This window comes from Spermophilus citellus (assembly GCF_964194105.1).
Source record: "Spermophilus citellus genome assembly, chromosome: 3".
NCBI lineage: Eukaryota > Metazoa > Chordata > Mammalia > Rodentia > Sciuridae > Spermophilus > Spermophilus citellus.
Window position 1 is genome coordinate 12468700 of NC_138184.1, and position 12404 is coordinate 12481103.

A 12404-nucleotide genomic window follows, 5' to 3' on the forward strand; every position below is an offset into this window, starting at 1 on the left:
ATGCTGATGTCACTAAGTCATTCATATTTTATACTTTTACATAGATCTAGTTTTGGATTTTCATTCCATGATATGACATGTAGGTGTTCTGAAACCACAGTACCTAACTGCATTGTCTCAGCAATTCTTTGTTCCTGAAGTTCTTGTTTCCTCCTAAAACTTCTTTGTCAATGTTACACCCACATTCATCCCCATACACTTTACATACAATGCACAAAAGGGTCCTGAGCACATTGTAAAGACTTAGTTCAGTTCAGTCTTCTCCTATAGCTCCTTTCCCTGCACTTTTCCAATAAGTAGCCCCTCAAGGCAGCCTCACCCATCTCCCTGCCTAATATTCCCTGACTTCAGGGACTGCATTGTTCTTCATGGTGTGGCTCAACATTTACCCTTCTGATGGCCTTTGACATTCTTTCTCATTAAATTGCTATATTAGAATCAATGTAGAATGATTTCTATGAAGATATTTAAGAATTTGTAATTTAAAACTGTGGTTCTCAGCAAGGTATGTTTTGTCCGCCCAGAGGACATTGAGACATTGCTGGAGATGGCTTTGGCAGGACACTGGGAAGGGTGAGTGGATTGTGTTGATGCTGCCCGGATCCTGCATAGGGCATAGGTCAGACTCACTCAGGAGCAGTGATTTGGTCCATAATGACAACACTCCCTTGAATGGGGAAATTTGAGCTAAATGTTATCTACATTTTAAATATTAATATCTATATAAATATCCACAAATAAATATTTATAGTTGCTTATGTGGTTCCTGAAGACACTGTAACACTTCCCACTTCTTTTTTTATAAAGAGAGAGTGAGAGAGGAGAGAGAGAGAGAGAGAGAGAGAGAGAGAGAGAGAGAGAGAGAGAGAATTTTTAATATTTATTTTTTAGTTCTCGGCGGACACAACATCTTTGTTGGTATGTGGTGTTGAGGATCGAACCCGGGCCGCACGCATGCCAGGCGAGCGCGCTACCGCTGAGCCACATCCCCAGCCCCAACACTTCCCACTTCTATCAGAAAAATTAGAGAGGGCCTGTTGACCACTCATTTAAAATCTCCAACCCCATTAACACAACAGCTCTTTTAGGTTTTCTCCTCCAGTTGGATTTAGAGATTTTTTTTTGTTTCCTTAAACTATTATTGGTTTTTAGCAAAGATTTGTGTCCACGATCACTATTGATTTGTCCTTTTTTATTGGATGCCAATTTTCTACAGTCAGCATCTCAAATGATTACTAAAGATAATTGTTCCCCAGTTGATTTGGGGGTAGTATTTTTGGACATAAAAGCCTTTAAATTGTTTTTTTAGTTAAAAATGTGTTTATCTTCTTACTTCTTAGTTTCTCACCTTAGATAAGATAATTTTCCCATCCATAGGTTTTATATCTAGCTTTCTTGATGTTCATCTAAAACATAGCATTTACTTTTACACTGAGGTCTTTAATTCCTCTGAATTTTTGTGAGACATGTAATTTAGGAGACCAACTCCATTTCTTCCAGATACCCATTTATACTAGCTTTTATTTAACTATTTACACTTTTACAACTTAATTAAAACATTACCTTGCCATTTAATACAGGTCCAAATAAAATGAGACATAGTTCCTAATTCATTCAAAAGATTATAACTGAACATTGGTATGTGCCAGGCAATTCTAGGAACAATATATATCATATTATTTTTGTCTAGGTGTTTGCTAATTTAATTATGAACCCATGTTGATATTGTTTAATTATTGCTATTTTATATCTTTTTTCTTTTCCTGTTTTGTACTTCTTTCAATTTTGTTTGCTATAGTTGTTTTGAAGTCAATGTAGTTAACATGATTCTGTTCTCTTGCAATTATTTTTTCAAAACTTCTCTTCTTCACATTTTCCCCCTAAACAACACATATGTTCTCACATGTTATTGTGAAAATAGGAGAACAAAACACATGAAGTTCTTGCCACAGTCTGGCTGCAGCAAATTAACGGGGGGGTGGGGTGGGTGAGTGACGAGGAACTTGTGCATATTGATACAGCAAGAGTGGGAGCCATTTATTGTAGGACAGTAGGGGTATATATACATAACTAAATACACACAGCTTATCTTAATTAACATAAACTAGATATAGCAGTCAACCAATAAAGAATCATCATCTTAATAATTACACACAACTTAATTGACATAATCTAGACACAGCAGTCAGTCATTAAGGAATCTCTATCATCTTAATGGCTCCCTGGCGTTACTTCACAAACCACTCCCTCTGGAAAAATGCCAGGCGCCATCTTGACTTGTTTAGGGACCCTAACAGTTCTTGCTCATTTGTACCTCACATTCTAATAGCAAGGACAGAGTACCATCAAATTAGCATGAGTGGCATGAAGTCGTCAGGGGTGTATCATATGGAGAGTATCATTCCAGTGTTAAAAGGTGTAATTATCTCAGAGAAGAAAGGCCTTTGCGTGTTGGACAAATACCAGAACCAGGACTAGAGTGAGCCTATTGGGTATGTCAATCGTAGAAGGAGAGATTGAAATAGTGATTTCCAGAGGCTGGGAAGGACGTGGTGGAAGGGGGAAGTCAGGGAAGCCTGATGGCTTCAGACAGGGCTGCAGCTCCACGGGAGGAATTCTAAGTAATATGGCAGCTATGGTTGACAACAATGAACTGTGCATTTCAGAATAGCTAGTGAGAGAGGATTTTTAAAATTGTTCCCCAAAGAAATGATAAATGTTTAAGGTGCTAGATATGCCAACAATCCTGATCTGATCTTTACATAATGCATATATGTATTGAAATATTCCACTGTAGTCCACAAGTAGTCCAGTTGTTCTGTGTCAATTAAAAAGGATTTAGAATATGTTAAAAAGATTTCAAAACCAAAAGTCTAAAAGCAGCAAAGAAAAGATCCATGTGAGAAATGGAAGACTGAGGCCCTCCTCACCTGCCCTCAAGTCCTGTGAATAAGTAAATAAATCATGTAGGTAAGACACAGAAAAGGCTATTCTGCAGCTCTGAAAAATGCCCAAAATGTTGTTCTTGGTGTATTTCCTTTTGCGAATTATTGGCTTGTTTTCTATGTTCATGTTTTCCCTAAATATATCTTAATTTGTCTTTTGGATAAATGATAGGAGTCAGGGGAATGCAGGGAGGTGGATCCTTACAGAGGGCAGACTGTCCTTCCTTCCAGCCTCCGAGGGACTCTCTGGGTTGTGAGGCATTTTTCACAACTCGGCAGCATTTATTCTTTGTGCAATTGGTTATTGCCATTCTGTCTGGAGTGAGATGAAATCTCAATTTATTACTGGAGTGTAGAAAAGTGATTGACTTATGTACATTGATTTTGTATCCTGCTGCCTTGCTGAAATTTGTTCATCAGCTCTAGAAGTCTTCTGGTGGTTGTTTTTGGGTCTTCTAGATTCAGGATAATGTCATCAGCAAGCAGATAATTTTACTTCTTCTTTTCCTATTTGTATCCCTTTAATTTTCTTCTCTTGCTTGTTTGCTCTGGCTAGAGTTTCAAGATCTATAATTGTCAGAAATAATGAAAGAGGACAACCTTGTCTTGCTCCTGATTTTAAAAGAAATACTTTCAGTTTTTCTCCACTTCATGATTGTTGGCTTTGTATTTTTCATATATAGCCTTGGTAATATTGAGATAAGTTCCTTCTACCTCTCAAGTCTCTTTAATGTTTTTTTTTTATCATGAATGGGTGATGAGTTTTGTTAAATTTTCTTTTTTTGCATCTAATGAGATGATCATGTGATTTGTGTCCTTAATTCTATTTATGTGGTCAATTACATTTATGGATTTGCATATGTTGAACCAATCTGGCATTGTAGGATAAAACCATTTTGATCATGGTGTACACTCATCTTAATGTGTTTTTGGATGTGGGTTGCTAATATTTTATCAATATTAAAACATTGTATCCTTGTATATCTGTTCATCAGGGATATTAGTCTGTGTTTTCCTTCTTGATGTGTCTTTGTCTTGCTTGAGTATCAAGGTGATTCTGTCCTCATAGAATTAATTTGGTAGTGTTCCCTCCATCTGTCTGTCATGGAGTAACTTGGGGAAAATGGGCATTAGTTCTTTTTTAAATGTCTGGTAGAGCTCAGCTGAGAGTCCATCTGGTTCTGGGCTTTTTGTTGTTGTTGAAAGGCTTTCAATGGGTTCTTCAATCTCATTGCATGATATCAGTCTGTTTAGATTTTCTACATCCTCATGGTTCAATTTAGGCGGGTCATATGTGTCTAGAAATTTGTCAGCATCCTAGATTTTCCAGTTTATTGGAGTGTGCATTTTCAAAAAGTTTCTAATCATCTGAATCTCAGAAGTGTCTGTGCTACCTCCTTTTTTTCATTTTTAATTTTATTGATTTAGATATTCTCTTCTTTTGGTCAGGTTGGCTAAGGGTTTGTCAATCTTGTATATCTTTTTTTTTTAAGAGAGAGAGTGAGAGAGGAGAAAGAGAGAGAGAGAGAGATAATTTTTTTTAATATTTATTTTTTTTTAGTTCTCGGTGGACACAACATCCTCAAGCTACCGCTTGAGCCACATCCCCAGCCCCTTGTATATCTTTTTGAAGAGCCAACTCTTTGTGGCACTGATCCTTTGTATTTTTTTGAATTCTCAATTGCATTATTTTGGATCTGATCTTAATTATTTCTTGTCTTCTACCAATTTTGAATTAGTTTGTTCTTTCTCTTCTGTAGCCTTGAAGTGTAATAGTAGATTATTTATTTGAGAGCTTTCTGTTTTTTTTAAATGTAGGCACTCGACCCTATAAGCCTTTCTCTTGGAACTGCCTTCACACTGTCCCAGAGATCTTGATTTGTTGTATCTCTATTCTTATTTGTTTCTAAGAATTTGTTAATTTATTCCCTATTCTTCCTATGATCCAGTCCTCATAGTTAAATTGCCATGTTTTAAAATGGGTTTTGCTTTTTATCTTGTTTTTAATTTTTAATTTAGTTTCATTATGATCTGATAGGATTTGATGAATTAGCTCTACTTTTCTGTACTTTCTAAAACTTGCTTTATGTTTTATAATATGACCTATTTTAGAGAAGGTTTCATGTGCTGCTGAGAAGACAGTGAATTTAGTGTGTTGGTGAGTCAGAAATGTTTAGATATATGATAGGTTTATGTGATTAATGTATTTTTTTAGAGAGAGAGAGAGAGAGAGAGAGAGAGAGAGAGAGAGAGAGAGAGAGAGAATTTTATTATTTATTTTTTAGTTTTCGGCGGACACAACATCTTTATTTGTATGTGGTGCTGAGGATCGAACCCAGGCTGCACGCATGCCAGGTGAGTGCACTACTGCTTGAGCCACATCTCCAGTCCAATTAATGTATTTTTTTGAGTTCTGAAGAGTATTTACTTAGTTTATGTCAAGATGACCTGTCTATTGGTGAGAGAGGTGTGTTGAAATTACCCAGTATTATTTTATTTTATTTAGTCTTTATATTAAATAGAGTTTATTTATATATTTAGGTGCACCAACATTTGGGACATTGACATCTACAATCACATATTCTTATTGGATGATTCCTTTAAGCAGTATGAAGTGACCTTCTTGTCTCTTTTTCTTAATTTTGGCCTAAAGTCTGCTTTGTCAGATTTGAGCATTGCTACTCTTGCTTGCTTTCAGTCTCTATTTATGGTGTACTTTTCCCCTTCAGCCTGAGGAGGTATTTTCCTGTAAAAGGAGGTACTTGTAAACAACATATTGTTCTTGTTTTTAAAATTCTTTTTGTCAATCTCTGTCTTTTGATTGGAGAGTTTAGACCATTTACATTCAATATTATTATAGAGTGATGATTTTTGTTTTCTGACATTTTGATTGATTCCTAGTATTTAATTCAGATTTGACTTTCTTTATTCTTCTAGTAAGAGTCATCCACACCCTGGCTCTGGTATTTATTTGTCATATCATCTGTGTATAACACTTCATTAAGTATGTTTTATAACGCTGGCTTAGTGGTCATAGATTCTTCTAGTTTTTGCTTTCTTAGAAGTTTTTTTTTTAAAGTTTCATCTTCAATTATAAGATTGGTTTTGCTGGATATAGCAGGCTTGATTGGCACTCATTGTCTTTCAATGCTTGGTATATATTATTGCAAGCCCTTCTGGCTTTTAAAGTCTGTACTAAGAAATTTGTAGAAAGTCTAATAGGATTACATTTCAATATGATCTGCCATTTTTTTTCTTTTGTGATGTTAAAAAGTTTATCCTCATTTGGTATATTAGACACTTTAATTATAATGTATCTTGTAGTCAATATTTTATGATCTTGTCTATTTAGGGTTCTTAAAGTTTCTGTTTTGGATTTTCATCTCGTTCCCAAATTTTGAGAACTTTCTGGTAGTATTTCATTGAAAAGATTATAAATTCCTTTAGTTTGTATCCTTGTGCCTTCTCCTTTGTAAATAATTTTTTTTAAATATCTGGTCAAGGATATTTGCCTTTCTGAACTGTTCATACATTATGAGTTCCTGGACCAAGGTTTACATTCAATTTTCAGTCTTCAAATATATGAAGGAATTTATAATTATAGGATACCTGACCTCTTGAGGAAAAGACAGAAATTGAAAGGAATTTGTAATTGTAAATGACAGGATGATCCATTAGAGGGGACAAGATTCATTCAGGAAATATAAAAATAATTTCTTTATCGTAAAATACTAATTCAACATTTCTGAAAGGTTATTAATATATGTCTTTCTATCTTTTTCTATCATTTGGGTAGCTATAGCAGCCACATGGAACCAAGGAATGGTACACACATTTCAGAATTTATTCTTCTGGGATTTTCAGAGCAACCTGGATGGCAACCCTTCCTCTTTGGGATTTTCCTGTCCATGTACCTAATCACTGTGTGTGTAAACCTGCTCATCATCCTGGCCATCACCTCAGACTCCCACCTGCACACACCCATGTACTTCTTCCTCAGCAACCTGTCTTTTTCCGATATCTGCCTTACCTCCACTACTGTCCCAAAGATGCTGGTGAACCTGCAGACACAGAGCAAGGCCATAAGCTTTGAAGGCTGCATCATGCAGATGCACTTTTTCATAGTCTTGACTGGCTTTGAAAACTTCCTTTTGGCCGTGATGGCTTATGACTGCTTCGTGGCCATCTGTCACCCCCTGCACTACACGGTAATCATGAAAACCCGGCTCTGCATGTTGTTGGTTCTGGTGTGCTGGATGCTGAGTGTCCTGCATGCCCTGTTGCAAAGCTTAATGGTGTTGTGACTGTCCTTCTGCACAGACTTGGAAATACCCCACTTCTTCTGTGAACTGAATCAGGTGGTCCACCGTGCCTGTTCTGACACTTTCCCTAATGACATGGTAATGTACTTTACGTCTGTGCTGCTGGGTGGTGGCCCTCTGGCTGGTATCTTTTATTCTTATTCTAAGATAGTGTCCTCCATAAGTTGAATCTCATCAGCTCAGGGGAAGTACAAAGCATTTTCTACCTGTGCATCTCACCTCTCCGTGGTCTCCTTATTTTACTTTATGATCCTAGGAGTGTACTTCAGTGCTGCTGCAACCCATAATTCACATTCGAGTGCAACAGCCTCGGTGATGTATAGTGTGGTCACCCCCATGCTGAACCCCTTCATCTACAGTCTGAGGAACAAAGACATCAAGAGGGATCTGAAAAGATACCTGTGAGAAAAAGTATAAAAGGGCCATTTTTTTCCTTTTCCTGCAGTACTAGGGATTGATCTCAGGGCCTCACACATGCCAGGCAAGTGCTTTACCATTGAGCCATACCTCCAGCCCCAAAGGCCCAGTGTTCACGGTGCCTCTTTAATTGCAGGGTTCTAATCCCCAAAGGTAGTAATTGTGATTTCATAATTAGACCATGGAAGTAGGTCTTTCTCCTTCCATTATATTCCTAATGTTTTGGTTTCCATGATTTCAACTTCTTTTGTGTTTTAAATAATTCCATTTACTTAAGATTTCTGCTCTTTCTGCTATTCAATGGCTTTTTTCTTTGGTCATTTTCTTACTTTCCCCAAATTTTTAACAGATTATATTAGAAAAATATTTGAGACTTCTATTTGTCTGATATAATGATGAATTGTACTAAGGTGGTATAAGCTACACTAGGCAGTTGAGGTCATTTGTATAACTTTATAATAGGAGACAATCTGAAACTACAGTTTTTTACTTTTGCTTTCTTTATTCCTTGTGCAGTCTCTACAGTAACTACTCTCTCTGGTAGCACAGACCTGAACATACTAATAGATCTCACAGTGTTGTGGTATTTTATTTTCCTCATCATGGTGTTATTTCTTATTCAGATCAGAGTCCATAGTGCATCCTATGTTACCCTCATAGTGATGAAAGGCAAAGAGTATTTATCAAATACATTTTCCAAATGCAATGTACACTTGAAGACATTTTCATTTATTGGTTGACCTAAGAACCTGGGATGAGCTTAAATGATATGGAGCAAAAATTCAATGATACACTGAATTACTCTGAAAGACTTATTTTTGATGATGTATGTGTATATATGTGTATATATATATATATATATATATATATATATATATATATATATATTTAAAAAAACTGTCCCCTGTGTATGAAAACCAGCCCCCAAATGCTGTGAGATTGAAAAAAGAGAGGCAGAGAGATCCAGATTACACAGGGTATAATTTATTGGAAATTGGCGTACTGGCAGAAGCATGTTCCCGGGCCACAGCAAGACCACGTGGATCCCTGTAATTTGGGTCAGAAGAAGGAGTACATTTAGTGGTTAGGACAATGACTTCACCTGAGCCAGAATGTAGCTGGTTTAGCTTAAGCTAAGAATCAGGTGCATCCCTGAGCCAGTTCCTATTGTAAAACTCCACATACCACTCTAATAATCTTGTTTATTTATAGTTTCCTTGGCAACTAGGCAGGATAATCCAACCAGACTTACTCTGGAGCAGCCATGGAGGTTACAACTCAATATGGCTGTGGTCTCGTCAAGCTTCATCCATCCACACAGCCAGTGTTGAAGTGTGGAAGCTTCATCTCTGCACCATGGGGGTTTATTTGTTATACTGAAGGATTTGGTGTGATTTTCTTATTTCATTGGCTCACTTTTTCATCTATGCTTAAAAAATTCTAGGCATATTTGTACTGTCTACAAATATAACTCCTTCCATCATTAAAAATCAAAATAACTCCTCCTCCTATTTTTTTGCCATAGTCATTAAAATGCAGGATGAATAAATAACCTAAACATTGTTTATCATGGATTTCTCTCTCTATATTATGCACTAAATTCACTTAAATCCTAAGATCAAAGGGTGACTCATCTGAGACATTCAATAACAGGCCCAGTCAGGCCTCCGGGGATGAACATGTGGTTCAGGCATATGAGATATGCCTGAAAAAAATTAATAATGTGTGTTCTTACAATATCTCCCTGTTGCTTAGAAGGGATTCTCAATGGTAGTTTTTTTCAATATAGTTATGTGAAAAAAACATGAAAATCAAGGTTATTATGAATGCTATATCCAAATATCAGGAAAAAGTCACAAAAGAATCATCAAATTATTCTAAATAAACTCACTGTATCAGTGAGCTTTTGCTGCATAAAGGACTATTCAGAAGGCAAACAGTTTAAGGTCATGTTTTTCTAATCTCATAGACGTCTCTGTTGTTGGGATGTCTTCTGGTCTCTATGGATGTCTTCATGGATCTGGGGTCATCTATGAGTCAACTCTAGGTGCTTTGACAGTCTTGTCTGAATTCTCTCACATTTGAGGGCAGGATGGTTGTAGGCTGGGATCTGAAGCCATGGTCAGGCCACCTAAGCTCCCTCCCACAGATCCTCTCCTCCAACAATGGGCCCTGAAAAACTTCTTCTTTTTTTTTTTTTTGCAAACCCTCAGTCTTTTATTCATTGATGTTTGTATACTGATAAGGGCAGGAATGTTTTGTTTCTCTTTTTTTTTACCCTCAAATTTATATTCAGTACAATTGGCTTTTTTACTGTGCAGTTTTATCAACTATAACACATTTAACACTTGAGTAACTAATACCACAATCAAGATGCCAAATATATTTCAGAAACTTTTTTCTTGTTCTGCCTCTTTGTAGTCCAGTCATTCTACCATCCCTACACTTGAGAACCACTGATTTGTTCTCCCTTCCTGTAGCTTTGCCTTTTTCAGAGTCCTATGCATAGAATCATATAAATCAACTTTTAGAGGACTGGCCTCTTTTGCTTAGTACAGTGCCTTCGAGATTCATTCAGTTTAGTATATCCAGTTTGTTCCTTTTTATTGATAAATGGTATTCCATTGTAAAGGTTTATTACAGTTTGTTTTTCCATTGAACAACATTTGGGTCATTTCCAGGGTTTTTTGTATGCTTATTTTGCATTAATGAATATAGCTGCTATCATAGGTTTTGTGTGAGCATGACTTTCTGATTCTTTAAGGTAAATATTCAGGAGTTGCATTGCTAGATCATATGATCAGTATAAGTAGAACTGTATCAGAACCTGTCAAATCCTTGTCAACTCTTGATGTTGTCACTAATTTTTAAAAATAAATAGGTATGTAGTAGTAGCCCATTGTGATTTTAATTTGCATTTCCCTAATGATTAATGGTATTGATTGTCTTTTTATGTGCTTATTTGCTGTCTCTGTTCTTTGATTGAGTCTTTTCAAATCAATTGCCCAATAAAAATGGTTAGTTATTAAAACAATTATAGTTGTTTTTTATTGTTAAAGTTGAAGTTGTGATTTTCCTGGTTCTTGGTTTGATGAGTGATTTTAAAAACTGTCTCCTGCACTTTGGAATATTATGTTAAGAATCTTGATCTTATTTAAATCTTTTATTTTAACATGCTACTGATGGCATCATGACTCATGACATCATAAGGGTCACCTTATTAGTATTAGAAAGCCGTGGGAATCTAACCTCCTAATTTGACTTTTGCTGATAGTGCATTGAAGGGAGACTGAAGAGGTTTCAACTTGTTGTAGGTAGAGGTCTAGGATTCTTATTCTGTTTTCATTAACTTGGAGTGCAGGACTTCTAATTGTTTTCCCCCAGTGTTTATGGCTGGATTAGGGTAGATCAACAAGTTTTCTTTCTGGCTTATCTGATTTTTTTATTGGTTGTTCACAACATTACAAAGCTCTTGACATATCATATTTCATACATTAGATTGAAGTGGGTTATGAACCCCCAATTTTACCCCAAATGCAGATTGCAGAATCATGTCGGTTACACATCCACAATTTTACATACTGCCATATTAGTGACTGTTGTATTCTGCTACCTTTCCTATCCCCTATTATCCCCCCTCCCCTTCCCTCACATCTTCTCTCTCTACCCTACCTACTGTAATTCATTTCTCTCCTTGTTTATTTTCCCATTCCCCTCACAACCTCTTATATATAATTTTGTATAGCAATGAGGGTCTCCCTTCATTTCCATGCAATTTCCCTTTTCTCTCTCTTTCCCTCCCATCTCATGTCTCTGTTTAAAGTTAATCTTTTCTTCCTGCTCTTCCTCCCTACTCTGTTCATAGTTGCTCTCATTATATCAAATAAGACATTTGGTATTTGTTTTTAGGGATTGGCTAGCTTCACTAAGCATAATCTGCTCTAGTGCCATCCATTTCCCTGCAAATTCCATAATTTTGTCATTTTTTAGTGCTGCGTAATATTCCATGTTGTATAAATGCCACATTTTTTTTATCCATTCATCTATTGAAGGGCATCTGGGTTGGTTCCACAGTCTAGCTATTGTGAATTGTGCTGCTATGAACATCGATGTGGCAGTATCCCTGTAGCATGCTTTTTTACGGTCTTCAGGGAATAGTCCAAGAAGGGCAATAGCAGGGTCAAATGGTGGTTCCATTCCCAGCTTTCCCAGGAATCTCCAAACTGCTTTCCAAATTGGCCGCACCAATTTGCAGTCCCACCAGCAATGTACAAGTATACCCTTTTCTCCACATCCTCGCCAGCACTTGATGTTGTTTGACTTCATAATGGCTGCCAATCTTACTGGAGTGAGATGGTATCTTAGGGTGGTTTTGATTCGCATTTCTCTGACTGCTAGAGATGGTGAGCATTTTTTCATGTATTTGTTGATTGATTGTATATCCTCCTCTGAGAAGTGTCTGTTCAGGTCCTTGGCCCATTTGTTGATTGGGTTATTTGTTATCTTATTGTCTAATTTTTTGAGTTCTTTGTATACTCTGGATATTAGGGCTCTATCTGAAGTGTGAGGAGTAAAAATTTGTTCCCAGGATGTAGGCTCCCTATTTACCTCTCTTATTGTTTCTCTTGCTGAGAAAAAACTTTTTAGTTTAAGTAAGTCCCATTTGTTGATTCTTGTTATTAACTCTTGTGCTATGGGTGTCCTATTAAGGAATTTGGAG

At 36.5% G+C, this 12404-nt stretch overlaps 1 pseudogene across 1 annotated transcript; it reads left to right on the plus strand.

Moving 5' to 3' along the window:
• The first annotated feature begins 6754 nt into the window (after nucleotides 1-6754).
• Nucleotides 6755-7672, plus strand: LOC308643238 (olfactory receptor 7A5-like; annotated as a pseudogene). The gene has a single exon. The product of its transcript is annotated as an olfactory receptor 7A5-like (transcript).
• Nucleotides 7673-12404: the final 4732 nt, after the last annotated feature.